At 44.0% G+C, this 17,452-nt stretch overlaps 1 protein-coding gene and 1 pseudogene across 1 annotated transcript in view; one reads left to right on the top strand and one right to left on the bottom strand.

Annotated features, from left to right (window-relative positions):
- Positions 1 to 17,452, bottom strand: part of CCDC149 (coiled-coil domain containing 149) — a 156,657-nt gene that overhangs the window by 83,003 nt on the left and 56,202 nt on the right. The window lies entirely within an intron of this gene.
- On the top strand, positions 1,158 to 4,793 carry LOC102866979 (annotated as a pseudogene).

The following is a 17,452-nucleotide window of genomic DNA, read 5'->3' as shown; positions in this document are numbered from 1 at the left end:
GACCGGTCCTTGGAGAGAAACATCATGCTTGGGAGGGTGGAAGGACAGCGCAGGAGGGGAAGGCTTTCTATGAGGTGGATTGATTCAGTGACTGGGGTAATCAGGATGGGAGTGTCAGAGACAGTGCGATTGGCACAGGACAGAACAGAGTTTAAGGCTGTTGTACAGAGGGTCGCTATGAGTCGCAAGCGACTCGACAGCACATAACAACAACAAACATTCAATTTGTACGCTGAGCAAATTATTCATGAAGCTGGACTCTCTGAAGAGGAATGCTGCATCAGGATCAGAGGACGACTCATCAACAGCCCGAGTTATGCAGAGAACACAATCTTGCTTGTGAAAATGAGAAGAACAAATACATTTATGTTGGAGAAAGTGTAGCCAGAATGCTCCTTAGAGGCAAAGATGACAGAGCTTTGTCTCTCATACTTTGGACACGATATGTTGCTAGGCAAGGCTATTCCTTGGAAAGTGACATCATGCTCAGAAGGACTGAGGGTCAGCAAAGGACAGGAAGACCCCCAAACAGAAGAACTGACATGGTGACTACAGCAATGGGCCCACGTATGTCAGAGCTGATGAGGACGGCACAGGGTAGGGCAGGGTTCAGGTCTGCTGTTCACTGGGTTGTTAAGAGTTGTACTCTGCTGCACAGCACCTCACAACAACAACAGCAACTTTGCAGGCACCATGAATTGAGATATCTAGCCTACTAGGGAGCTCTGGTGGCCTAGTAGCAAGAAGCTGTGCTGCAAATCCCAAAGGCACGTGGTTCAAGGTCTTCAGCTGCTCCACGGGAGAAGGATAGGCAATTTCCTCCCGTTCGATTAACTGCCTCTGCAAAGCCACTGGAGGGTCAGCTATGGGTTGGGTTTGACTCTACAGTATACAACAACAACCACAACAAGCCTACTAGCAGGAGTCACATCCACTTCCTAAACAACATGCCTCTGGAAACGCTATGAACTTTGAGAAAGGGTGATAGTTATAGAAAGGCTTCAGGTCTTCTGTTCACAGGGTCGCTATGAGTCATGTTCAACTTGATGACAATCAGCAACAAGCCTACTAAAGAGTGAGCAAATAAATGTCTGTTCTTTAAAGGCACCCCCTTGTGGCATTTGTGCTATATAGCATGAGAAACTAAGACAGCGGCTATGAAGATCCTGTTCTTCTTCTTATCCTCCTTGTGTAAGTTTCCGTAAACACAGGCAGCTCTCAGAATCCCACCTTTCTCCTCAAGTGCGGGAAGCGGTGCTCCCAGCCAAGCTTATCTGTGCAACGCAGGCGAAGGCTGTGGATTTTCCATCCTGGAAAGGAGCAATGAAGCAACTGCTTGGGGCTCATAATTCCCTCCATCAGGGCTGTCAGAACTCCTTGGCCAGCCTCTCGTGCCAGGCCAGAAGCGGCCCCTTGCCCTGCCAGCGCCTGCACCCGCCACCAGTAGATGCGCTCGTTTGCGGATTTAGATAGCCATCAACGCTAAGAATGAATCAGGCGTGTGATCTGCAGCTTGGGGATGAGGCGCAGCTGCAGCTGGGAAGTGGCTGAGGGACAGGGCTGTGAAATGATGTGAAATGATGCCACAAAAAGGCTTTGGGTACCCTGCCCCCATATCTGCTGGCGAAGTCTGCTGTCCACGGCTCTGGAAGAGGAGTAACTGTTCCTTCATGCTCTCTTCTTGGGCTTTATCTCTCCTGGCCCTTTACACACGCTATCCTGTTTCCTCTTTGCCTGCATGCATTTTCCCCAAGACAGTGAGAGGAGACAGTTGTAGCAGCTTCACTTATGCTCCAGCCATTGTTGTTGTTGCTATAGTGACCTTATGTACAACATCCCTAAACCCTGCTCTATCCTGTGCCAATCTCATTGTCTCTGATACACCCACCCCGATTATCTCAGTCACTGAATCAATCCACCTCATAGAGGGTCTTCCCCTCCTGCGCTGTCCCTCCACCCTCCCAAGCATGACATCCCTCTCCAAGGACCGGTCCCTCCTTGCAACATGTCCAAAGTATGTCAGACAAAGCCTCAGAATCCTTGCCTTCAAGGAATACCTGATTTAACCCTCTGCAGGTTGAATCTGTTTGTTTTCTTAGCAGTCCATGGTACATTCAATACTCTTCTTCAGCACCACAGCTCAAAGGCATCAATTATCCTTCTGTCCTCTCTAGTCATTGTCCTGCTACATCAGAGACAACTCCAGGCATTACCAATGTTGAAATCCTATTGCAGCTAATTCTAACTATTCACCCACCAACAACCATCTAACCTCACTGGCTGCATTTGACCTAAACACTAAAATGAAAAGAGGAACATGAAAAACTGTCTTGTCAGGAGCCCTGATGTCACAGTGATTAAATTAATCCATAAACCAAAAGGATGGTGGTTCAAACACACCTGTGGGTCTGTGGAAGACAGGCCGGGGTTATCTGTTACCATAGATGCCGTTGTTGTTAGGGGCAGTCGAGTTTGTTTTGGTATATTGTCAGCCTGTGTGTTACAGAAGGAAACACTGTCCAGTTTGGCACCGTTGATATGAGTAAGCCATTGTTGTAGGCCCCTAGGAAACCCTTTGAGGCAGCTTCTGTCATATAAGGCTGTTATGAATTGGAATCAACTCATCAGTATTGAGCAATAACAACGCTATTTCACAGACTATACGGCTATGTCTGGTCGCCGAGATTGTGCACTGCACAAGTCCATGCTCCTTACATGAAGGAAACTCCTAGCCAGAATGGAGAGCTGATTGAAGCTGCTCCTCACTTACTTCTATCTGTTGTTGTTATGTGCCCTAAGTCAGAACCAACTTACAGCTGACCCTTCAGTTGGTTTTCAGAGGCTGTAATTCACATGGGAGGATATTTGCTCATCTTTCTCCATGAGAGAAGTGGGTGGGTTCAAACCATCTTCCTGAAGACTTTGCAGCAACTCTTTATCAAGCAGGCCACCAGCATCCCTACTCTCTTTAGAGCTTTAAAACAGAAACTTTCAATTATAGTTGGTATGGTCACAATTCTTACACACACACACACACACACACACACACACAATCAAATCAAACAAACAAACGCCCAAACCAAGGCCACAGAAATCAAGCAGATTCTGGTTCATGGCCACTCCATGTGGTTCAGAACAGAGCTGCTCTGTGGGTTTTCTTAGTTATAATATTGATACAAGCAGACAGCGAGGTCTTTCTTCTGCAATGCTTCTTGGTTGGGTTTGAACTGCCAAAGTTTCGGTTAATAGTTGGGAGCAAACCATTTGCATCATCCAAGGCCCTGGTCTTACACCAAATCTAAAAACTGGCAACCACTGTGCCATCCAGCTGCTTCTGCCTCCTGACAACCTTCCACTGACGTTCCTGGCCTGTAAAGCTGTACAGGAGAAGACTGTCCATCTTCCTCCTCAGAGCGGCTTGTGGATTCGAATCACGAACCTTTCAATTAGCAGCCTAACACACAACGTCCTGTGTCAACCATGCGAGATCCTTTAAATTCTTACACCGTTGGAGTCTATTTTCCAGGGAATTTGGAAGCCAGAGTGGCATCCACTTCCTAAACACCATGCCTCCGGAAACTCTATGAACTTTGATAAATGTCAATAGTTATAGAACGGCTTCAGGACTTTTGTTCGCAGGGTTGCTATGAATCGTGCTTGACTTGACGACAATCCACAGTATTGGAAAGATGAGAAAAGGGCTGATTGGAAGTGACTGTTTGCTTCTGGTCCTTTTGAGTTGCTACAAAAAATACCCCTGGTGGAGATGAGCATCCCAGGTCATGTATTAACATGCATCCACAACAGTGCTATGATGAGCAACTCTGTAAACCCAGCTCCCACAACAGCAGCGTACCTAGCACTTAGGGGAAATTATCTCCTTCATCTGCTTGGACTTCCATCTGGAAGGTCCACCAATACAGGAGCCTTGCCTGTCATATCATTATACTCTGGCTGCCACATCAGGATCTGGTAGATGATCCTAAAACATCTTTGCAGTATCAGAAGATTCTCAGTTGACTAAACCACTAGCCTAAAGGTTGGTGGTTCAAACTCACGCAAAGGCAGCTTAAAAGATGTGCCTGGTGATCTATTTAGGAAAGAAGATAACCTTGAAATCCCACTGGAAAAGTTCTGCTCTGCTCATATACATGGATTTGTCATAAGTAGAAATGGAATTGACTCAGTGACAACTAATTCTATTCCCTCAACTCTGGGAAGTGGGTACTGTCACTTGCTCTTCTTACAGGTGAGAACTCTCAGGAAGGACTCGGTGAAATGATGTTTAGTGCCCTGAAAACTCAGTCATTTCTCTCTTAGAATAAACATTCGTGTTTAGAAAGCTTCCGTTTGGGAAGTACTGTTTCTTCTTTTTTGTTGTTGGTCTGGGTGGGAAGTCCACGAATCCAGGGAAAGTGGTGCTGGTCCTGGCCGGACGTTACTCTGGACGTAAAGCCGGTCAAGAACATTGATGATGGTACCTCAGACAGCCCTACAACCACGCTCTGGTAGCTGGAATTGACCGCTATCCCAAAAAAGTGACAGCTGCCATGGGCAAGGAGAAAATTGCCAAGAGGTCAAAGATCAAGTCCTTCATGAAAGTGTGTAAATACAATCACCTCATGCCCACAAGGTCCTCCGTGGATATCCCCTTGGACAAAATCGTTATTAACAGGGATGTTTTCAGAGACCTTGCTCTTAAACGCAAGGCAAGGCAGGAAGCCAAGGCCAAGTTTGAGGAGAGGTACAAGACTGCAAAAAACCAGTGGATCTTCCAGAAGCTGAGATTTTAAATCTTCTATCTCAGTCATTAAAAAATACTCTTCCAAATCCTAGTGTCTGACTGCTGTACGTATTATTAGACCAAGAATAATTTGTGGAATTCATGGCCTTGGGTGATGAAAATATAAAGTTAAACCTATTGTTGTGAGACTTGAAATACTAAAAAAAAACCCCAAATAAACAAACAAAAAAAACAAAAAACCTTCTGCTTTCTTTATATGCCAAATTCTGTTCTCCTAGGTACTTATGCAAATGATCCTATCATTGTTACCCTATCCATTACCCATTTGGTCATTGTTAGGACAACTCACAGCGAGCTTGTGAACAACTGCATCAGAACCTTGCCCTAGTTCTTACCATCCTCACAATCTCTGTCATGCACCACCCATTGTTGCTTTAAGCGACTCTTCCCAGCATATCTTTTTCAAAGCTCTGGTTACTCCTGACAGCATGCTCCAAGAATGTGAGATGAAGTTTGACCATCCTTGTCTCTAAATAGCACTCTGGTTGCACTTCCTCCAAAATCGATTTGCTTGTTCATTTGACAGACCACGAGACAGTCAATTCTCTTCTCGATCATCGTAGTTCAAAAGCACTGAATCTTCTTCTGTCATCCTTATTCATTATCCAACTTTCAGATGCATAAGAAGCAACTGAAAATACCGTGGCTTGGATCAGGTACAATTCAGCCTTTAAGATGATATTCTTACACTTTAGCACTTTGAAGAGGTCCTGGACAACAGATTTTTCCCCAGTGCATCATGTCTTTTGACTGTGTGGATCATAGAAAATTATGGCTAACATTGAGAAGAAAGGAAATCTCAGAACACTTAACTATACTCATGCAAAACTTACACCTACACCAAGAGGAAGTTGTTCAAACAGAGCAGGGGAACACTACTACATGGCTTAAAATTAAGAAAGGTGTGAGTTAGGGTTGTTCTCTCTATATACCAAATCCATATCTATACTCAACAAATTATTCGAGAAGCTTGGCTCTATGAAGAAGAATGTGGCATCAGGATTGAGAAAGAAGCATCCATAACGTTCATGATACAGATGCCACTTGTTTGCTGAAAGTGAGGAGGACTTGAATAATTTGCTGCAGAAGATCAAAGACTACAGCCTTCAATATGGATTACATTTCAATGTCAAAAACACAAAAATTCTCATCACTGGACTGACAGGCAACATCATGATAGATGGCAAAAATATTGAAACTGTCAATGACTTCATCTTCCTTGGATCCACAGCCAATACACTTGATACCATAATCAGGAGACCAGGAGATGAATTGCACTGGGAAATTGTACAGTCAGGGACATCTCTAAATTACTTAAGAAATGCCAGTTTGAAGACTGTGGTACTCCTGATTCTGGCCGTGGTCTTTTCAATCACATGCTATACTGCTGAGAGCTGGACAATGAATAAGGATGACAGAAGAACCGATGCCTTTGTCTTATGGTGTTGGACAAAAGTACTGAATATCCCACAGATAGTCCAAAGAACAAGCAAATATATCTTGGAGAGGGTGCAGCCAGAATACTGCCTGTATGCAAAGATGTCAAAGTTTCCTCTAATAAACTTTGGGCATGTTGTTAGGGGAGGATATTTCCCTGGAGAGGGACATCAAACTTGGAGGGATGGAGAGATGGTGAAGGAGAGGAGGATGGACAGGCATGGTAACTGCAGTAAGGGACTCAAGTATGTCACAGATGCTGAGGATGGCACAGGACAGGACAAGGGGCAGATCGGTGGTTCATAGGGTCATTAATGAGTCATACTCAACTTGGCAACACCTAACAACAACAACAATCCTCCCAAGGGAACTCTGGAGGCTCAGTGGTAAGAAGCTGCACTGCTAACCCAAAGGCTCTTGGTTTGAATCCACCACCTGCTCCACAGGAACAAGATGGGCAATCTCCTCCTATGTGGTTTGTTGTTATTGTTGTTATGTGCCGTCGAGTCACCTGCAACTCATAGTGACCCTATGTACAACAGCTCTAGTCCCTGCTCTATCGTGTGCCAATCTCACCATCTCTGACATACCTACTCCCATTACCCCAGTCACTGAATCAATCCATCTCATAGAGGGCCTTCCTCTCCTGCGCCATCCCTCCACCCTCCCAAGCATGATGTTGCTCTCCAAGGACTGATCCTGTCTTGCAACATGCCTAAAGCATGTCAGATGAAGCCCCAGAATCCTTGCATCCAAGGAGCAGCCTGGCTTCACCCTCTCCAGGACAAACCTGTTCTCTTAGCAGTCAATGGTACATTCAATACTCTTCTCCAACACCACAACTCAAAGGCATCAACTCTCCTTCTATCATCCCTATCATTGTCCAGCTCTCTGATGCATAGCAAGTGATTGCAAAGACCATGGCATGTATCAGGCGCACCTTAGTCTCCAAACTGACATTGTTGCTCTTCAGTACTTGAAAATGCACTGAGTGTCAGCTATATTGGTTCTGACTTAATGGCACACAACAACAGCAACAACCATCCTCACAAAAGCCACGCCTGTCTTCCCCACCATGCCTTGAGCCCTAAACTCACTCCTGCCTCGGGGTGTTTGTACTTCTCCCAGCTATCTGAACACCAGCCACCCTGTACTTTATTATTCAGCGTAAGGGTTTCCTCCTTGCATTGACTGTATCCTCTGTATTTATAGCCACATGGCATGGTAGTGCCGCTCCAGAAAGTTTTCTTGGCTGTCATGATAGCCTGGTTTTGTTTTTTTTTTATACCGAGCTACTCGGTGGGTTTGAATTGCCGACCTTTCCATTAGCAGCTGGATACGAACTGCTTGTACCAACCAAGGTGCTTATTAAAGAGTATAACTGGGATGCTTGGTCAGTGGGATGACTGTCCAGATGCACGTGGTTTTAGTTGCATGGCCCAGTCAGGCGACAAACTTACACGAGCCAGTCCAGGTTCAAACATGAACTCCCAAGACCACCTGTGTCTTCATTCATTAGACAAGAAAATGTTAGGGAATGGAGAACCAACGTGTGGCTTGCTGTACCGGCTGAATACTACCTGCAGTGCACTGTCAAGGTCCAGACGCAAGATCTTGATGAGAGAAATGATGGGGCGAGAACTGGTGAAAGGCCCCCATCCCACTTGTGAATTCTCTGTAATTAATTTCAGTGGTGCCCAGGGAGGGAGATTCCTATTATAGTGCCTTCTTCACTGGGTTTCTCACAGGTTAGGACATGTCTCAGACCCCTCTGAAGCAGCAAGTGGGATGGTTTAACAAAGAGCTCTCTGATCTCTCATCCTGAAGCCTGACAAACATCCACAGATGAATGCTCATATTTTTACCACTGTATACTTCATCACCTGCTCACTCATCAGGCTGTTAATATCTTATGGGCTTTTACAAAACCCCTTTGCTTGCCAAGATCATTCCAAAAGTCCCTCACTGGTGAAGGAGGTACGGCCAGAAAATGTTTATATTGTTTTATGGTGCCAAGCCCAGATAAAACAGAGGTACTTAAATGCTGTCAGCTGGTGTAACATAAAGCTCATTATTAAGAGCAAAAGCCTATCCTGATGCGGAACTGCCACACTGAAATGTACATCCCATCCACCAGCAGGGGCCCAGGATGTGTGCACATGTGACACTGTAGGAACACGGGGTATCCCCAGATCACAAACATTCAATTTACATGTAAACCAGTATCAGGCACCAACCCCCACGAACCCTATCATATTAAAAATTCCAAGTATGTGGCAATTGTCTATAATAAGAAATGGTGACACTTTGCAATACATCAGAGTCAGAACCAACCCCATAAACCATATCCTATTAAAAATTCCAAGTGTGTAACAATGGTTTGTAGTTAAGAAATGGTGACCCTTTCCTACATGCATCAAAGAGTTATTATGGTACAGTATGATTTTGTTAAAGTTGTTTTAGTGTAGCTGGGTTGTTGTTGTTGTTAGGTGGCACTGAGTCAAGTACGTCTCACAGTGACACTATGAACAACATATTTAAATTCTGTCCTATCCTGGGCCAGCCTCGTAATCTCTGACACACTCAAGCCCATTGCTGCAGACAGTGTGTCCATCCACCTGGTCGAGGGTCATCCTCTCTTTTTCTGACTCTCCATTCTCCCAAGCATGATTTCCTTCTCCAAGAAATAACTTCTCATAGCAACATGCCCAAAGTTTGTAAGACAATGCTTTATCTTCTTTGCATCCAAGGAGCATTCTGGCTGCACATTCTCCAACATACATCTGTTTGTTCTGTTGGGAGTCCATGGGATATTCATCTCTCTTCTCCAACACCACCGTTCAAAGGCATCAATTCTTTTGTCATCTCTCTTCATGGTCCAGCTCTCAGACGCACAGAAGTGACTGAAGACCATGGCCGGAATCAGGAAAACTTAATTCCTTAAACTGAAATCATTGTTCCTCAATAATTTGGAGAGGTCACTTACTATAGATTTTCTCAGTGTACTATGTCTCCTGATGTGACTGCAGGTACCAGATGTATTGACTGTGGATCTGGGAGGTTTTCTTTAATTTCTTTAGGCATAGAAAGGTATACTATATCATGTATACAAAGACAAAAGAGCTCGAGTGAGGCACTGCATTAATACTGAGCTGCTAATTAGAAGGTAGTTTGAACCCACCAGTGATTCCAACGACGAAAGTTGCACAGCCTTCTGTAAGATTTACAGTCTTGTCAAGAGGACCACTACAAGTCAGGATTAATTTGATGGCTGTGAGTTTTGCTGCAGCTCTGGGGGTGTAGTCTGTAGGGAGTTTCCCTGCCAACCTAAAGGCCACACCTCTCCAGCGGTTCGACTCCAGCAGTGGCTCGACCCCAGCAGTGGCTTCGAATCTACCACCAGCTTCGAATCCACCAGTGTCTCTGCAGAAGTAGGATGGACAAACTCCCCTCACATGATCATGATTTTTAGCCTTGGAAACCCCTGGAAGGCCAGTTAAGAGTCAGTCCCAACCTAATGGTTCTGACTTAGGTACACATTTGACTGAAGGATACACTCAGGAATGGATATTATTTTGTAATTCTGTGACCGTTGGCACTCATACTTGCTTTATTGGCCTTTTGCACTAATGGGCACATCTTTAACTTGAAAAACAGAAGCAAAGGGACAAGAAAGCAAACTACTGGCTGTCTCAACAGGAGCATGAATTTCTAGTCCTGCTGCATCCTATCTCTACCTGCTGTGAGGCTGGGCCCTGACATGGGGGCCACTTGCCACCTGACCCCATGTCATTCCCACGATAAGGGCTGATGAGATGATTGTAAGCCACAGGGTAGCAGCGGCTGAATTTTGGAAGTTGATCTACAACGCTTTCGTCCTAGTCCATCTGGAAACTCCCTTGAAGTCTGCCCAGCAGCACACCATCACTTAGGCCTCCTATGATTGCTGAGTTTTGGTGTGCTGCCAGGAATCTAACCCAGGTCTCTCACGTAGAAGGCAAGAATCCTACCTCTGAACCACCACTTCCCCTCCTGGTATAGTCACTGTTTATTCCACAACAAGCACACAACATGCGGACGTTTCTAGGAGTTTTGCAGGAGAGCAGTAATGCTGCATGTGAAGTCTGGTGCAGTGATAAGAAAGGCTTGCTCCTCTTTTCCTATTACCGAGGAGCTTTTGGAAAATCTGCTGTCCAGGATCTCTCCAGAGTGCTAAACACCAATGATGTCAGTTGAGAGACTAGGGGTGCACCTGATTCAGGCCATGGTCTTTGCAATTGCTTGGTATGCATCTGAGAGCTGGATAATGGCTAAGGATGACAGAAGAAGAATCTATGTACTTGAATTGTAGTGCTGGAGAAAAGTATTGAACATACAATGAACTATCAAGAGAACAAACAGGTTTATCGTGGGGAGGAGAAACCAGTTTGCTCCTTGGCATTAAGGATTTTGAAATAATGTCTCATATACTTTGAGCTTATGTCCAGGAGGAACCAGTCCTTAAAGAAGGATATATCATGCTTAAAAGGGGACAGGGTCAGCGCAGGAGAGGAAGACCCTGGGTGAGATGGATTGACACAGTGACTGTGGCAATGGGGTCAGGTGGGTCAGAGATAGTGAGATTGGCTCAGGAGAGGGCCAGGCTCAGAGCCATTGTTCATAAAGTTGCTATGGGTTGTAGTCAACTCAACAGCATATAACAACAACAACAAAGGGGCTTTGGTGGGAAAGTCCATAGAGAATTGTACGACTAGCTGAAAGCTGGGTCTCTTCAGTGGGTGAATCCACTAGTTGCTTCTCAGGAGAGAGAGAGGACATCTCCTCCCAAGAGAGGAAAGCCGATGAAAATCTGCGGGGGGTCAGCCCTGATTTCATGTACCATTTATGTGTTTCTGTGGTGCTGTTGTCTATCCACCCTTATTTCAAATACCAGCAGAGCCACCCATGGCCAACAGGTTTTAGCAGAGCTTCCAGGCTAAGACAGCCTAGGAAACAGGATTGGAGTTCTATTTCTGATACAATTAACCAGTGAAAACCTCAGAGATAGTAGCATAAGAGTGTTTGATGTGAAGCCAGAAGATGAGGCCCACAAGTGGGAAGGCCATCAACATCCTGGAAAAGAGCTGCTTCTCCAAGTAGAGTCCCCCTTAACTACGTGGATTAAGTGAAGCTATAAGCACCTTGGTCTACTGCCAGAACAGGATGCCACATGAAGAGAGATAGCAGCAAATGTACAACAATAATCAGAAAGTAAAACTAAGAGTGGGAATATACAAAAATTTGAAGTTGTAAAAAAAAGAAATAAAATATAGAAAAACCAGCTTAGAAGGCATTGGTGAGCTGTAACAGACTAATATTGGCAATTCTGAAAGGACAATTAGATGGTCTACTATGTCAGCAAGAAATGGTACCATGTTCATTACCAAAAAGGAGGGAGAGGGTAAAGGAAATGGGAAAGATCCTGTGGGGACCTGAAGAGACAGAGTAACGGTGGGCACAGTCCAGTGGTGATTAATTTCATAAAACATAACTCATGGGAATGACTGAATGAAACACAATGTAAATGAAGAACAGTGTGAACCACAATGCATACAAACTTTGACGCAAACCAATAAAAAATTTAAAAAAAGGAACATTGCAAGATCTATCCTGAAGTCCAGTGCTATCACTGATAGGAGGATATATTCATAAGCATCAAAAGAAGACTTGTTAATATGACTATTATTTCGTATTCCCCAACCAACCACTCAAGCCACAGACTTAAGAAAATAGTAGATACCAACTTCTGAAGTTTGAAATGGCTAGAACTTGTAGTTAAGAGGCATTGATAAGTACCTGTGATAGGAATGCAAAAATTGGAACAAAGAATGATTAGTGATTGCAAAATATGGCCAGAGTGTTATGACAAGAGTCCAGAATGAAGGTTGCATAGTGGAGTGTACCCGGGGCAGGTGGGGGAGGGGGGGGTTATATAACAATGAAGGAATTTTTCTTTTACTTTTCAAGGAGAGGAGCAAACTGGGGTGGGATAGGGGTGGGCACAGAGAAAAGTGCAACAATGAATGAATGGAAATCCAAAATCTTTATAAATGTTCATTAAAATAAAAAAAATAAAAATATGGCCAGAGTGATAGAAATGATTTTGGTTGGAGATCACATGATAGAATTTTGTATGTTGTTGCTGTTAAGTGCTGTCGAGTTGTAGACGACTCATAGTGATCCTATGAACGAAAGACCTGGACAATTGTATAACTTTCAACGTTTCTCTAAGTTCAGAGTTTCAGGAGGCAAGCTATTTCGGAAGTGGATGCCACTCCTGTTTCCAAGCTTGTTTTAATCGGAGAGCTCCACCAAACACTGTCCACCATGGGTAACCATTTTCGTATTTGACACATCGGTGTCACAGTGTTTAGCATCACAGCAACCACAAGTTACCTCTGTACAGCAAATGGACAGACCAGTGCTATATCAATTAGAAGAATGTTTGACCAAAAACAATTAAAAGCAGGCCTGAGTTTGGTGTAACCAATCATTTATTGATTACAAATTCATTTAAAAAAAAAAAAGAAAAGAAAACATAAATGGCAACTAAACATCTTTCCAAGGCTATAAATCTCAACTGGAGGAGACTGCTCGTGCTGCTCCCTTGTGGCCACCAATGGAATTGAACTTCCAGAGACATGGAGTCTTTGGACGGGCAGAAATTCCAAGGTTTCCTCATTAGCTTTAAGATCTCTAATTTCCCTACAACCAGGAGAAGATAACGTAGATGAATGGGATGTTCTAAGACTCAAATCCTTATGCACATCCAAAAACTTCTCCAACAGGGTAAAAAGGGAAGCCACTGACTGGGAAAAAGTATTCGGTAATAACATATCAGATAAGGGACTTACATCCAGAATTTATGAAATACTTGAGCACCACAACAAGATAAAGGTAAATAATCCAATAGAAAAATGGGCACAGGATATGAACAGGCACTTCACTGAAGACGACATTCAGATGGCTAACAAGCACATGAAGAAATGCTCAAAATCCCTAGCCCTAAGAGAGATGCAAATTAAAAAAAAACTATGAGATACCATCTCACCCCAGTCAAAATAGCAAAATTTAACAGAACAGCAAGCAACAAATGCTGGCGAGGTTGTGGAGAAACTGGAACCCTGATTCACTGTTGGTGGGAGTGTAAAATTGTGCAGCCCCTGTGGAAAGCAGTATGGCGCTTTCTCAAAAAGTTGCAAATAGAGATACCATTTGACCCAGCAATTCCACTACTGGGAATATACCCTGAAGAGACCATAGCTGACATCCAAGCAGATATATGCACACCCATGTTTATTGCAGCTTTGTTCACAATAGCAAGGAGTTGGAAACAACCTAAGTGCCCATCAACAAACAAACGGCTAGAGAAGCTGTGGTATATTTGCACAATGGAATACTATGCTGAATTGAAAAACAAGGAACTCATGCAATATTATTCAAAATGGTTGACTCTGGAGAACATTATGCTGAGTGAAATATCCCAGTCACAAAAGGACAAATATGGCATGATGCCACTGTTGCAGAATGGGACTAACCTCAGGGTTGGGGAGAGACTGAGTAAGATGGGTTCAATAATGTATACTGCACTGAAACAGAGGAGGGAGAAAACTGTTTAAAAGAGATATGTGACTAGGTATTTCTGTCATCACAGGAGTCTAAAGCGATGGCTACATGGTGGAGGGGACCTGGGGGAGGGTTTGTAAAACAATGAAAGAATCTTTTCTTTTACTTTTCCATAATTTTTGACTCATGTACTTATAACTTGTTAGTCAAATTTGTGTCTTCTAGGTTGCAACACCCCCATGATACATCTTCAAGGATATGAACATGTATGGCTAAGCACAATTAATAACAGTGCATCTAAATTCCGAAATCAATCTCCATAACAGTCTATGTATTTCTTACTGCCAAAGGGGCCCTTTAGAGTAGTGAGAGAAGATCTTCACCCCGAAACCCACAGCGTCCCTTTTCAGCAGGAAGTAGCTAAGAGAATACACCATCTCCTTTTCCTTATGAATCAGGGTGAAGTCTCTCTCAGGGAGGAGTGATAGGGAATGGCAAAGGACACACTGACAAAGGAGATTAATCAGAACTGGCTTTGACAAGCACTGTGGCAATTGGACAATTAAAACAGACATTGGTGGAGGGAAAGAAGAACGAACTGGAGAGGAGGGTAGAGAGAATGGTGCAGCAATGAAGGAATGAAAACCCAAAATCCCTGTAAATGTTCATTAAAACTAATAAAATTTAATAATAATAAAAAAATCTCTAATTTCCCAGATAGGGAGGCATTTCAACAGATTTCCTTTCTCACACCTGTCTGAGTCTGGATAGAGGGGTTTTCATCTGAAGCATACTGACAAATTTCTGGGCATTTAATAGAGACATGACAGGCCAGATCCCAGCCACAGTACCCCTCAACCCCCCAATCTCACAGGATTGCTAATCTACTTGTAAGCCTAGTGGCAACAAATCTTTCAAGAGGCTCTTTGAAAATGTTTTATGACATGAAGGGCTGCAAGGCTCTAGCTGAACAAATGGAAAACTTAGTCTACCCGAAAAGATCCAAGGCAAGTAATTTGCTCTCACCTTGCTTCATAAAAGTACTTAACCTCTAACATCAGGCTCCCCAAAATATGAAGAAGAGGGCACCACTTAAAATGCCAACTTGGAGACAAAAACCTTTCTCTTTAATAATCACTCATGAAACGGTGCCATCAGCCCTTCTGCTTGGGATGGGAGTCAAGGGTCCGTTCAACAACAATAATTAACTAGCCTTGAATTTGACAGATTTGAGCCAGGCGACTTGCAGGGCATTCATTCTCTGCCCAAGAAGACCCAGCTTCAGCCCCTTGCTCTTTGCACAGAAATTTTTCCAGATATTGACTTTGGATTTTGTGGGGAGGTTCACTTTTCCCCTCTTCTGATGGAACAGTCTGCTTTTCTGTCTTGTTTTCCCAAATTCCTAAGCTGCTTCTCTCTCCGTGAGAAAGACCCTCTGGGAACCCTTTCTTAGCACTCTTGTTTGTTTCTTTTGCCTTTTACGGTCCCAAAGACTTCTCCTCTTCTTTTCATTCACTGTATTCACACACTCATTCATCAGTCTCACCTGATCCCTTCAATAGATTCATTAAGTAATGTTTGTGCAGCAGGAACTAAGATGCTGAACCTGAGGGATGGAGTAGTACACAGAAGGGGATTCCACAGGTACTGTGGGGTCACAGGAAGTGGAGGGGGCTTTGTAATTGTGAGCAGAAGGCAGAGAAGGGGGGCAATGTGGATGCACAATAGGACTGGAATCTTCTTCTCGACATTGAAGAAGGATTTGCTGGATAGAGTATCTCTTATGATCACTTACGTCCCCAAACATTATGTGTTCAAATCCTAAACTATATGTTGTTGTCGTTGTTGCTGCTGCTCTGCTGCTGTTGTTAGGTTCTGTCAAGTTGAGTATCACTTAGCGACCCTATGAACAAAAGCTCAAACCCTGTTCCACCTTTGCCATCTTCACACTTCCTGACACACAAGACCCACTGCAGCAGTGACCATGTCAAACCACCTTCAATGACCCTCCACCCTTCCCAGCATCATGTCCCTCTCCAAAGAAAAGCCCCTCCTAGCAATATGCCCAAATTATGTGATGTGAAGCCTCATCAGTCTTGCCTCGAAAGAGTACTTCAGTTGCACCCTCTCCAAGACATATCTGTTCTCTTGGCCACCCATGGGATATTCAGTGCTCTTCTCCAACACCACAGATCAAATGCATCTATTCTTCTGTCATCCTTATTCATTGTCCAACTCTCAGATGCACAGCAAGTGATCAGGAAGACCATGGCCTGAATCATTTGCATCTTAGTCCTACAGTGACATCATTACTCCTCAATAATTTGGTGAGGTCCTCTTTACCTGGTTGTAATTCCATTTGAAATCAGGATTTGCTTTGTTATATGTTCAAAAGAGTCAGTCATTCAAAGGAGATTAATCAGAACTGACTTTGACAAGCACTGTGGCAATTGGACAATTAAAACAGACATTGGGGGGGAAAGAAGAATGAACTGGGGAGGATGGTGGAGAAAACAGTGCAACAATGAATGAATGAAAACCCAAAATCTCTGTAAATGTTCATTAAAACGAATAAAATTTAATAATAATAAAAAAAGAGTCAGTCATTGACATCAAGTTGGAAGTTAATAGCAATGATTAGATTTCTGATTTGGAGGGAACCGTCCACAAGTTTCTCAACTCACCTCTTTGCTGTTAAGTTGGGACAGAGCCTGCACTGGTCTCCAGGGCTGTAACTCAGCTGGGAGGAGATTGCTCATCTTTTCTACTTGGAGCTGCTGGTGGATTTGAGCCATTAGAATGGTGTGACCGTGGGGCTAACAGTGCAACTCCCTATGGACTAGGCCACCAGGATTCCCTTTTAGTTATGTTGTCGTTGGTTGCTGTCAAGTCACACATGACTCACAGCAAACTTATGAACATCAGGTTTGAATCCTGCCCTCTCCTGTGCCATCTTCGCCATCTCTGCCACACCTCAGCTCATTTTACAGTCACAGTGTCACAGACTTTGGCCCGGTCCTTGGAGAAGGACATTATGCTCAGCACAGTGGAGGGACAGCACAGGAGAGGAAGACCCCAGGGGAGATGGACTGACATAGTAACTGCGACAATGGGATTAGGTGTGTTGGAGTCAGTGAAACTTGCTCAGGACAGGGCAGGCTTCAGAGCTGTTGTACACAGGGCCACCATGAGTCGCAGGCAACTCAACACCCAACAACAACAATAATAAATTGGTTCCCACTCCATAACACATGACACTATAACTAACAACAGCTGCTAATGGAAAAGTCAGAAGTTCAAGAACAGATAGGAACACCTCGAAAGAAAGGCCTGGAAATCTTCTAAAAACTGAGCCAAAGAAATCCTATGGGGTACCCTTTGACTGTGGCACACGTCAAGTGCACATATAAGTTAGGGTTAAGTAGATGCTGTTGCTAGGTGCTGCTGAGCCGTTTCCAAATCACAACAACCCAAAGCTCTGGTGATCTAGTGGTAAGAAGCCGCATTGCCAGCCCAAAGGCACAAGGTTCGAATCCACTAACCATTCTATGGGAGAAAGATGTGGCAGTCTCCTCCCATGCGATTTACAACCTCTTACAACCTGTT

The sequence above is a fragment of the Elephantulus edwardii genome, unplaced genomic scaffold (assembly GCF_000299155.1).
Source record: "Elephantulus edwardii isolate Elephantulus edwardi_28Jun2011 unplaced genomic scaffold, EleEdw1.0 scaffold00251, whole genome shotgun sequence".
In the NCBI taxonomy this organism is placed as follows: domain Eukaryota; kingdom Metazoa; phylum Chordata; class Mammalia; order Macroscelidea; family Macroscelididae; genus Elephantulus; species Elephantulus edwardii.
This window is presented reverse-complemented; position numbering and strand designations above follow the sequence as displayed.